The following is an 11,846-nucleotide window of genomic DNA, read 5'->3' as shown; positions in this document are numbered from 1 at the left end:
CTGCTATCAGGGGGCTTGCATGTCTCCCAGGATAGTAATTGCCTGCTTTATTGTATGAGACACCAGAATGATCAAACCTGTTCAAGGATGAATTGTATTGCCCCTCTCTGTGATGCATGATGCTGTGATGTATCCCCCTAAAGTAATATGATGCATGGTTAGCAATAAATGAGAGCTGCTTCTCAAGAGGGGCGGCTCCCAAGAGGTGGCTGGCCAAGGGTGGCTGGAGAAGGTGATTAAGGAGGACGAAGCAGCGGCTTCTTCTCTGATGGCTAAGCCCCCTCCAGGAGGACCATCAAGCCTAGCTGTGGTGAGCTATGCTACCATGAATTGCATCTGACTCCATTACTTGACTCCATCCTTTAACTCTCATGCTCTCTATGACTTTACTATAATCTCTACTTATTAGCGCTGTACAATTGTGCCTACCGAACCTGTGATGTTTTGTGGGGTTTCCTCTTTCCTTTAACCCCACAGTGAGCCATATTATTGTCTGATTCACAGTGTCCACTGCTAGTCCATTTCAGCTACTATATTAATCTTTATGCATTGCACTTCACTTCTGATAACTTCTGATTTTCCTAGATTCATACTTCATATATTCCAAGTTCCAATTATTGATAAATGTGGACATTGGCTTCTTCCCATTTGGGGTTGTGCCTCATCACCAAAGGAAGGTCCTGAAAATTTTGCTCCGTCCACAGCATCGTGGTTGATTCTACTTTGAGAGGGCAGCTCCTCCTCAGTCATGCTTTGAGCGCCTTCCAACTGCGGGCTCATCTTCAGCACTGTCTCTGCTGCCATTCACGAGGCTTGCGGTATCTGGCAATATTCTACTGCTATTCATAAGAATTTCAGCAGCCACTTTCCCAACACAACCGCTGCAGACAAAGTGGGTGAATAAGCAAATGTGGCGAAGAAAGCTGATGGTGCCTGGCTATCAAAAGATATAGGGTCTGGGGTCTTAAAGACTTGAAGGTAAACAAGCGGCCATGTAGCTCAGAAGCAACAAAGCCCCCATGGAAGAACACATCAGCCTGTGTGATCATGAGGTGCCCAAGGGATCAGTTATCAGGTGTTAAAGAACAAAAAATCATATCATTGTGTGCTCACCTCCATGATACGATCGCTGAAGACAAATGGGTGCATAAGCAAATGTGGCGAGAACGCTGATGGTGCCTGGCTATCAAAAGGTATAGCATCTGGGGTCTTAAAGGCTTGAAGGTAAACAAGAAGCCATCTAGCTCAGAAGCAACAAAGTCCACATGGAAGAAGCACACCAGCCTGTGCGATCACAAGGTGTTGAAGGGATCAGGTATAAGGCATCATCAGAACAAAAAAGCTTATCATAGTGAATGATGGGGGCAGTGCGGAGTGGAGACCCAAAGCCCATTTGTAGGCCACTGGAGATCCCCTTGCAGAGGGGTCCTGGGGAGGATACCAGCCAGTCAGGGTGCGATGTTGCAATGATGAAAAAACAACTTTCCTCTAGTTCCTAAATGCTTCCTACGCCCCCCACTATCACGATCCGAATTCTGCCTTGCAAGTCTGGCTAGACCAGAGGATGTACACTGGCACAGATAGGAACTGGAAACACAGGGAATCCAGGGTGGATGATCCCTACAGGACCAGTGATGTGAGTGGTGATACTGGGAGGGTAGAGGGAGAGTGGGTTGGAAAGAGGGAACCGATGACAAGGATCTACATGTGACCTCCTCCCTGGTGGATGGACCACAGAAAAGTGGGTGAAGGGAGACATCGGACAGGGCAAGATATGACAAAATAACAATTTATAAATTATCAAGGGCTCATGAGGGAGGGGGGAGTGAGGAGGGAGGGGGGAAAATGAGGACCTGTTGCCAGGGGCTTAAGTGGAGAGCAAATGTTTTGAGAATGATGAAGGTAATGAATATACAAATGAGATTTACTCAATTGATGTATGTATGGATTGTGATAAGAGTTGTATGAGACCCTAATAAAACAATTAAAAGAAAAAAAGAATTTCAGCAGCGAATTCCTCACAACTAGATAGTTTGTTCCTTCTTCGTAGTCTGTTCTTAATCTGGAAGCCCTGCTAAAATGTGTTCACTTTGGGTGACCTTGACCGTATTTGAAATACCAGTGACATAGTTCCCAGCATCACAACAACACGCAAAGCACCACGATATGATGAAATAATAGTGGTCCAATTGCTTTAGCTACTCTATATCAAGAGCAAGTTTCAGAGTCTCTTCTGACATCCGCTTTGATCTTTTCTTTTCCCTTTGTCTTGTGAATGACCTTATGCTTTCTTTATGTATGATGTCTTTTATTTCATCCCACAACTTGTCTGGTCTTCAGTCACCAGTGTTCAACGCATCAAATCTGTTCTTGACATGGTTTCTAAATTGGCTTTGAAGACTAGTCTTAGTTTTCTCCAGCTTCAGCGTGAACTTGTATCTGAGCTATTATTGGTGGTCTGTTCCATTGTCCCCCCTTAGCCATGTACTGACTAATGATAGAGAGCTTCCCTACCCTCTCTTTACCCACATGAGGCCATAAGTCATAACTATTTATCTTTAAAAAAAAATCCTTTTATTGGGGGCTTGTACAATTCTTATCACAATCCATACATCCATCCATTGTGTCAAGCACACTTGTACATCTGTTGCCATCATCATTCTCAAATTATTTGCCTTCTACTTGAGCCCTTAATATCAGCTCCTCATTTTCTCCCTCCCTCCCCACTCCCCCTCGCTCATGAACCCTTCATAATTCATAAACTATTATTATTTTGACTACTGATCTTTTTTCTTTGTTTCCGACTTTTACATTCCAATCACCAGTCATCACTAACGCCTCTTGATTGCATATTTAATCAATTCATGCCGAAGATTGTAGTATAATGAATGCACTGCCATTCCTCTGTCATTGGTCATGCCTGGCATAGTAGACATATGGTTGCCTGATTAAAATTGCTAATTTCAGCTCATCGATGCCTAAGTTATCGGCCTTTATGCATTCCATTTTACTTTTTACAACTTCAACTTTTCCTAGATTCACACCATCTACATCCCAGGCTCTGATTTGTGGGGGTAGCCAGCCCCCCACTACTAATCATGGGTTGGGTATGCACTACGGTACGGTTGAGATATATAAAGACCGTAGTGAAGTCATGGAGAGACAGGGGAGTCAGACACATTTCATGGTAGCATGCTCACCTCAGCTTCTCTTGGTGGTACGCGTGGAGGTGGGGGATGAGTGGGCAGGAGAGAGCTCTCATGGCATGCATGCCCTCTGATTACAGATAACAACGTACATCATGAGAAGGTTGTAACAGGCAATACAAGCAATAGGAGGGGGATGACCTAGGGGTGTTCACGCAATAGTAAAGGGAGGGAATAGGGCAAGATGGGTGGACCCTAGACTCAATATAGTAGCCTAACCTGTGTCATCCTTGAGTGGTCCCAGGCTTGCTTTCAGGCGCTCCTTCAAGGGAACACTATCAGAAGGGAGTGGGCCCTACTTAGGGTGAGTCAGACTATACAGTCTGGTTGCTCCAGGTACCCTTGCGGAGAATAACTTCTGACCTACTTTCAATGACTCCTTAGTGTACAGTCATTTACCATGTGTAGCAAGCAGCGTCTTGGGTTTGGGATATATTTAGGAGAGACAACTTGGGAGAAATCTTTCTGTTTCCCACAATTCCCCCTTTTGTTTTATGTATTAAATTCAAAAGAGCCACAGTGACCACACAGTTATTTTCTATACATTGATAGCTATCAAGGCAAATTTAATGACCCGGTTAATATAGCCAAAAATTCAGGCTTATGGTAAACATTTTGAATCCAGGGGCGGGGGATAAAGTTGCCCTAATAAGCCCATCTGCTATTGGAGGAAAGTATCAGTGGGGCTGGAAGTCGCGGAGGGAAGAAATAGAGCAAACGGGAACATCTGCTTCTGTAGGGAGATAGAATCAACCATTTTCTCACTTTAAGGCAGCACAGCTTTAAGGGGATAAACTGTGTAAAGGATAGATTACCGCAGGAAAATGTACTTGAACTATATCTCCAATTACCCGTGGAACACTGGCTTCCCAGATTCCCTCCGTACCTGTCAGGGAATAAGTCCCAGTCCTATTTCCCTCAGTGTTAGAATCCCACACTGATTATCAATGGATGTTTACAACTGTTTCTTCTCATTTTGAGCCATGCCACATCAGCAAGGTGTGGTTTATAAGAACACACATTTATGTCTCATAGTTGTGGGGGTGAGAAGTCCAAATCAGCTTGTTCGCCAAGCCCTGCCCCCTCTGCACTCTTTGGGGAAGCTCCTTCTTATCTCCTCTCGTCCTGGACTTGGAGACCCCTCTTCACAGGGATGTCCTTCCTCTCCACCTTTGTGTCTCTTTCCCTCTTTTATAAAGATGCCACTCAGATTGGAGCAAGACCTCCCTACTCTATTATGATCTCATGACAATGTAAGTGATAATATCCTCAAAGGTCCTGTTTGTAAACAAGGTCACTTGCACAGGCCCCAGAGCTTATCTTTTTGGGGGGCCGCATTGCAAGGATGGGCATGACAAAGTAGGCACGGAGGTAAGAAACTTAGATAAGGGTGACGAGAGAGGACGTAGGTGACAAAAGGAGTGCAGGTAAAAGGGGATGTAAGATACAGGACGGGGGTGAGGACAGCAGTCTTCTTAAGTGTGGTCATCATCCCTGTAGACACGTCTTTTAATGTGTTGGACTCTCCATTTTCCCCCTGATCAGAGCTAACATTCTTTTCCTCTAGGCCACCTTAGCCAGCCATTCTCAGGGTCATGGCCAAAGCCTTATCGTCACCAGAAAGTGCAGCATCTATGAAATAACTGAATCAAGGACCTGCTCTCTGGATAAAATCTCCTTTCATTAAGGCGTCTTGGGAAGAAAGGCTACTTACTGGCCATGAGCCATGCGTCATTCCCCTTCTGTGCACTTCATAGACTCACCCCGAAAGAGGAGGCCTCACATTGGCTGGGATCACTCTTTCAAGAAGAGGGGAACTGGAGAAGACCATCCTTGATGGTGTATGTGGTAGTTACACAACTTTGCGCCAACTTGATAAAAGAATGAAGGGGTGGAGTCTAGTCTGTCAATCAGGTCACAGCCTGAGTGACCCCTCCTGTGGGCATGGTCTCATGAGGATACTGGGAACTTCTTCTTTCTCTCTCTGCTTCACATTCCTGTCGACAAGCCACACGGAGCTATGCTGATGGCAGCCTGGAGCTGGAGGAGCCAAGTGGAGACCAACACCAGCGCTGAGGTGCTTCCATCGCCTCTAGATCCCTAAGACTTTCCACACACTGGCCTGTGATCTTCCTATATTTGGCATCATTGCATGTGTTGCGTGAGTCTGAAGAGAAATTTATGGACTAGTATCCAACATGAACTAATATTGGACTTATGGATTTGATCTGGACTGGGCCGGGATGTTTTCTCAATATACAATTGCCCTTTGACATAAAGCTGCCTCTTACACACACACTAGTATCTCTAGATTTGTTTCTCTAGTCAACCCGGCCTAACACACTATACAACATTGACACAAGGCTGCAACAAATCCACAGGCCCTCCTCAGGAAAGAGAGGAGAACCTGCCTGGAAGTCAAGTTCAAACCAGGGAAGGGGGCATCTGCATTTCAGAGGAGCCACTGATATTTCTGTTGGTGGGTGTGGTGGGAAAATCAGGAACAATAATTGTAGGGAATCTAAGGGGAGAATAAATCTGATTTTATGTTCCTGCATAGACACTAGGGATATGTTTCTACCTAACCCTCAGTGAACCATGCCATTGACCTAAGCATTATGATGACCTTAGAAACTGACCTTACAGGCAAAATAGCATCCCCCAAGGGTCACCCCAAAAGGACTCAACCTAGAAGTCTGACTGAACCGAACTGACCCTACCTCAAAACTACTCAAAATACTCTTATGGCAGAGGAAGCAAAGGATGGCCACCCCAAGATGTGGAACTGGTGGTCATTGGACCTTGGGTGGGACCCCAGTGGATATCCAATGAAGGGGGACTCAGAGCCACCATCTATTCAGGAGTTCAATGCTCCCCTTGCATTCATATGACAGGTTTTAATCTGATAGCCAAGGATCTGCCCTTGTAAGAACTTGTACAGGAAAATTTCCCTTAGCACCAACCTCCATGCTCAGTGTAAACAGAGCTTAATCAAGTACAAAATCAGTCTGCACAAAGCGACAGTTCAGGGATGGTAGCTCACAGTTGGACTATGCTTCCATATGACAGTATCTCAAATTCTTTGTCATTGGATACATTATTGATGTTATCAACGTAATCACCGTATGCCCCTGGGGGATGATTGACAATGTTTTTTCTTTTTTGTTCCTTTGGTTTATTTATTTATTTATGTGGCCTTTTGCTGTTGTTTTTCTTGTTCTTGTTGGTTTTTGTTTTTGTCATAATACAACCTCCAAAGTGAACCAGACTCTTTCGTAACCCAGGAACAAGCAGATGGATTCTGGGCTCTCACTTAATTCTAAACCCAATCCAAGAACAATTAGTTCTTTTTTTTCCCCATGAAGTTGATAAATTTAACTAGAAAATAGTTTAATTTAATTAGAAAATAATTCTAATCGTATTAAAAAACAATCTACTTTTAAAAAATCGAACAATTAGTTCTTATAACATGGCCCTGCCAGATACTCCCCTGCCTCCATGAAGAGATCACTGAATATAAGGGTGCTACAGCAAAGTGTGGTGAGAAAGCAGATGGTGCCCAGTTATCAACTGGAACAGTGTCTGGGGTGTTAAAGGCTTGTATTCAAATAAGCAGCCATCTAAGTGAGGCATCAACTAAGTGAGCCATCAACTAAGCCCACATCAAAGAAGCACACCAGCCTGTGTGATCCAAAGATGATGATATCAAAATCCAAATACGGTGAAGGGAAAAGTATCAGAGTTTAAATTGTGAACACCCAACATGTAGAAGGCTATGGAGGACAGTGGGAGCCCCATATCCATCTGCACATTATCTAGTCAGATTAAGCCTCTGGCAGATTCCCTCTGGCCACAGGCAAGGGACTCTTAACAGCTTTACTATCAGACAGAGCTTACTGTAAACTTGATTACGGTGAATCAAACCATGGTGTAATATGATACCCAACCTGAATTTGCTCCAGGTTCAAATCTTTCTCACTTGTTCCATGACAGAAATTTCCTCTCTGACTTTTTAAGTATTGATGGTGGTCTTGGCTTTCTTACTCTTATTTTTATATCATTATTATTTTCTTTGTCATTTTGTTTTGTTTTTGTTTTTTTATTGTTTCTGTTGGGATTCCCAGTTGTGAAGCGCAGGAGTGGATGCACAGAGACAATAGCTGATGCAATGGTTTATCAGGGAGGTGGAGGTGGGGTGGGGGTGGAGGAGTGAGGGGGTTTGGGGGGCAAACAAGGACTGTGGGAGGGGAAGGGCACTTTAGAATGGATCGTGATGCCATACAGACAACTCTTTTTTTTTTTTTTTCTTTTTTAACATTTTATTAGGGGCTCATACAACTGTTATCCCAATCCATACACACATCAATTGTGTAAAGCGCATTTGTACATCGTTTCTCAGAACATTTTCTCTCCATTTAAACCCCCGACATTGGGTCCTCATTTTCCCCCTCCCTCCCCGCTCCCCCCTCCCGCATGTGCCCTTGATAGTTTATAAATGGGTATTTTGTCATATCTTGCCCTGTCCGACGTCTCCCTTCATCCACTTTTTGGTTGTCTGTCCCCCAGGGAGGAGGTCACACAGTTCCATGTAATCGGTTCCCTCTTTCCTACCCATTCTCCCTTTACCCTCCCTGTTTTGCCACTCACACCACTGGTCCTATAGGGCTCATCTGTCCTGGATTCCCTGTATTTTCAGTTCCTATCTGTACCAGTGTACCTCCTCTGGTCTAGCCAGTCTTGCAAGATAGAATTCGAGTCATGGTAGTGGGAGCATACAACTCTTGAGACTTGTTTGGTGGTGTTCTAGCAGGGATGTGCCCTTGACTGAAGGATGGTCCTCCTATTGGGGAAGGTCATCCTCTTCATCTGAGTGTGCAGCTTCGGGAGGGACGCACATGGAGCGGTGAGGGAGGAAGGGACACCCTTGTAGCCAGCCAGCTCAGTCGAATCAACCCTGGCGATCAATGCGGTGACAGATGTTGGAGACAGATTGCCCTCACATCCACAACTCTTTTTAAAAGCTATTTAACTCGGAAGTGTATGACATGTGACTATTATATCACGAAAACGACTTAAAAATAAAAACACCAAGAAAGAAGCCAGACTTGGCCAATGGTGACCATGGTGAAGGAGGAAGTTCTTGCTTTGGGGCACTAAGTTTATGTTAATGGTGGCGGCATGATTTGGATCAGGATATCAGCCCTCGTAGGGCAACACCAAGAGTACAGTCAATGGTGTTGGATTGCACATGTCGAAGTTGTTGCATTGGACAATGTTGTGTGTGTTTTGCAACAATTAAAACAAAGGACATGAATAACAATGAGCATCAAGAAGAAAATGTTCTAGAGTTGGTTATGGTGATGGTCATACCACCCTTCTTGATGCGACTGGATTGTTGAATTGTATGACAGGTGGATCAAGTGCCAATAAAACTTAGAAGAAATCTTTTAATACAGTACAATTCACCAATTCACCTTTTATTTTTGGTGTAATTTTGACAACAGGCATGCCTTCACATAAACACCACAACCATGCTGTAGAACAGGCCCATCTCCCGTAAAACCCCCTCCTGCTGGCTTTTGTAGCCAAACCCTTTCTCCTCCTCACCTCTTCTCTCTTCGTTGGTATGTAACCCTGAGAGGTGGTAGCAAAAAAACCAGTTTGTTCCCACTTCCATAATGCCATTTCACGTCCCCTCATGTGGTTACCATGGTTTACTCCTGAGTAGAATTTCTTTCTACCTACCTACCTACCTACTAACCTAACCTACCTACCTACCTACCTACCTAACCTACCTACCTACCTACCTACCTACCTACCTACCTACCTACCTACCTACCTACCTACTTACCTAACCTACCTATCTACCTACCTACCTTACCTACCTAACCTACCTAACCTAACCTACCTAACCAACCTACCTACCTACCTACCTACCTTACCTACCTACCTACCTACCTACCTACCTACCTACCTACCTACCTATTCCTGAGTAAGATTTCGATTTCTAGAGACACCATAGGCTTGTTAGTAAAATAAAAAGCAAATAAGTGGACTCATGGACGGATCTTTGGGTGTGATGAGTACGGACCAAGCTGTCATCAACATTTGTTACGATTAAAGGGCTCTTTGCTCCAGTGGGCTCACTGCAGCTGTGCTCACCCACCAAGGCTCCACGGGCCCTCCCACCGTTTTCAACGGCCTGTTCTTGTCGTGACATCTCTCTGGAGCCACCTTGGGTTCCAGGCTCCCTGCCCTTTTTTGGGAATGCCAGGGACGCCCTTCCTTAGCTGTCTTTGCCACCGCTCTCGATTAAGCCCCAAATCCAGATGAACCCAACACTGGCTCCTAAGCAGCACAGGCCACTGATGGACATCATCCCGAGGGATAGTCCGTTGCCACTAAAGTTGCCACCAACCTCAACTGGGTGCTGACAAGCTGTGAATGGCAGCGATGAGTGCCCTCTTCCACCCTCAGTAACGCGGGTTTTACACCTTCAGGACAGCATACTTGGTAAAGTGGAGGGGCAGCGGAAAACGAGGAAGGCCCTTAAAGAGATGGACGGACACCGTGGCTGCAACAGTGGGCTCAAGCACAGGAACAGTTGTGAGGATGGGGCAGGACGGGGCAGCGCCTCCTTCTGTTGTGCCGAGGGTCGCTCTGGGTCAGAACCGCTTGGACGGCACTTAGCAACTACAAGCTCTCTTCGGGTTGCCTCTTCTTTCACGGGGAGCAGAGAAATCTGTAGAAAGAAGCACCTTTAGCCTGCTACAAGCCCAGTTGTCACTGCCGCCGCCACCGCTTCCGTTTCTAATGAAAAGAGAGGACATGTCCTGTTCCTTTGGAAGCCGGGCCCTTCCACCGGAACTCTACATCCCATCTGAGTGAGATCCGCCTGTGGCCTCCTCTGACCTCATCCCTCCTCTCCCTGTCTCTCTCAGGTCTGGCCACCTGAGCCTCCTATGTGGAGCGGAAAGGACTGGCTTCAGGGCTTTTACATACACTGTTTTCGGATGAGAAACCTCCCCCCCCCACCCCCTTCACACTAACTCCTGCTCACCTTTCACATACCTGCCTCTACATTACTGCCTCAATAGAGCCTTTCACAGCTCCATGTTGAAATCAGGTGCCCTTGTTAATATGTATCACTGGCCATCCTGTTCCCATGTAGAACTGTGTGTTTATTTGTGGTCTTATGTTTGCCTCCACTCCCTCATCTCTCAGTCCCGCAGGAACAGGGAGTGTCTTCCTGGTTTGTCCCGTAGCCCTGGGCCAGAAGCAAGCACCTGGGCCAGAGTGGGTGTTTACTGACTGAGCTCTACGACTTGTAAGCCACTGGTAGGTGTGGGAGGAAGAGGGTTCACAAGAACATGGAAGGTGAGGAGAGAGAGGCGAGGATGGCAGTGGGTAAAGAGGAGGCGATACATGGAAAGGAGAGGAGGTGAGGAGATCCCGGGCCCCGCGCACCAGGCCTGAGAAAGGTTCCCAGCCCCTGAGTGGCGCCCCCAGGGGCTTTGTTTCTTGGGGCTGTGTTGCCTGCCAGGTCTGAAGGCAGGGCCAGGAGGCGGGGCTGGACTTTATCTCCAGGGCACAGCCCTAACCTCAGATGGTGACAGAGCTGGAGCCCAGCAGGGGTTTTGCAAACGGTCCTGATTGCAGCAGGCCGGCAGTCTAGCTCGGGACATTCGGGTGGGGCCTGGGCTTATCTCCTGAGCCCAGTCCTAACCTCAGATGGTGACAAAGCGGGAGCTAGCAGGCGTTTTGCAAACCGTCCCGATTGCAGCAGGACGGGATGGCCAGGCCAGGCCAGGGGTGGACAGTGATAGGTGTGGGGCAGCAGGGGAAAGTTTGGGGCTTCAAGGCAAAGTTTGGCTGGCAGGGATGCCTTCATGGTATGTCTAGTTTGCCTCTACCTACCTCAGAGACCTGTTTCTGTCCCAAAGAGAAGAGGCAAGAGGTCTTCAGGTGGGTCTCTTTCTACTAGGGTGAACTCGGCCCTAGGACAGTTCTGCTACTTTCCAAAGTCAAAAACGGATGGTCAGTTGCAGCTGTTTTAAGGTCCCTGGAATATAGGGGTTACTAGTTGGGCTGTAAACCGCAACGTCAGCAGCTCGAAACTGCGAGCTGCTCCTTGGGAGAAAGAGGAGACTGCCTCCTCCCATAAAGAGGTGCAGTCTCGGAAACCCCCAGAGGCCCATCGGGTCACCATTGTCTTGATGGCAGGGAGGTTGGTTTTGGTTTTCAGTGGCTTAATGGTTATGCATCGAGCTGCTAACCGCAAGGGCAGCGGTTCGAAACCACTAGCCGCCGAGAAAAAACGACGTGGCCTTTGGCTCTTGTAGAGAGTCAGAATTTCAGAAGCCCACAGGAACCATCCTGTCCTATAGGGTTGCTGTGAACCAAAACTGACTCGATGGCAGTGAATTGGGGTTTTTTGGTAGTATAAACAGCAATCATCTACTCCCCTAAAGGCTGGTGATTTTAATCCACCCAGCACTGCGGAAGGAAGGCTTCCCTAAGGATCACAGCTCCCCCGCCCCAGCAGTTCTGCTGTCACACACATGAGTTGGAATGAGGGCAATTAGGGGTATGGGTGGTTTGAGGGGTGTTTTTTTTTGCAGTTTTTTTGCTCTGAAAACC

The sequence above is a fragment of the Echinops telfairi genome, unplaced genomic scaffold, assembly GCF_000313985.2.
Source record: "Echinops telfairi isolate 266 unplaced genomic scaffold, ASM31398v2 ScPeMD7_18;HRSCAF=68, whole genome shotgun sequence".
NCBI classification, from domain to species: domain Eukaryota; kingdom Metazoa; phylum Chordata; class Mammalia; order Afrosoricida; family Tenrecidae; genus Echinops; species Echinops telfairi.
The sequence above is the reverse complement of the archived record's forward strand: the minus strand, read 5'-3'. Positions refer to the sequence as shown.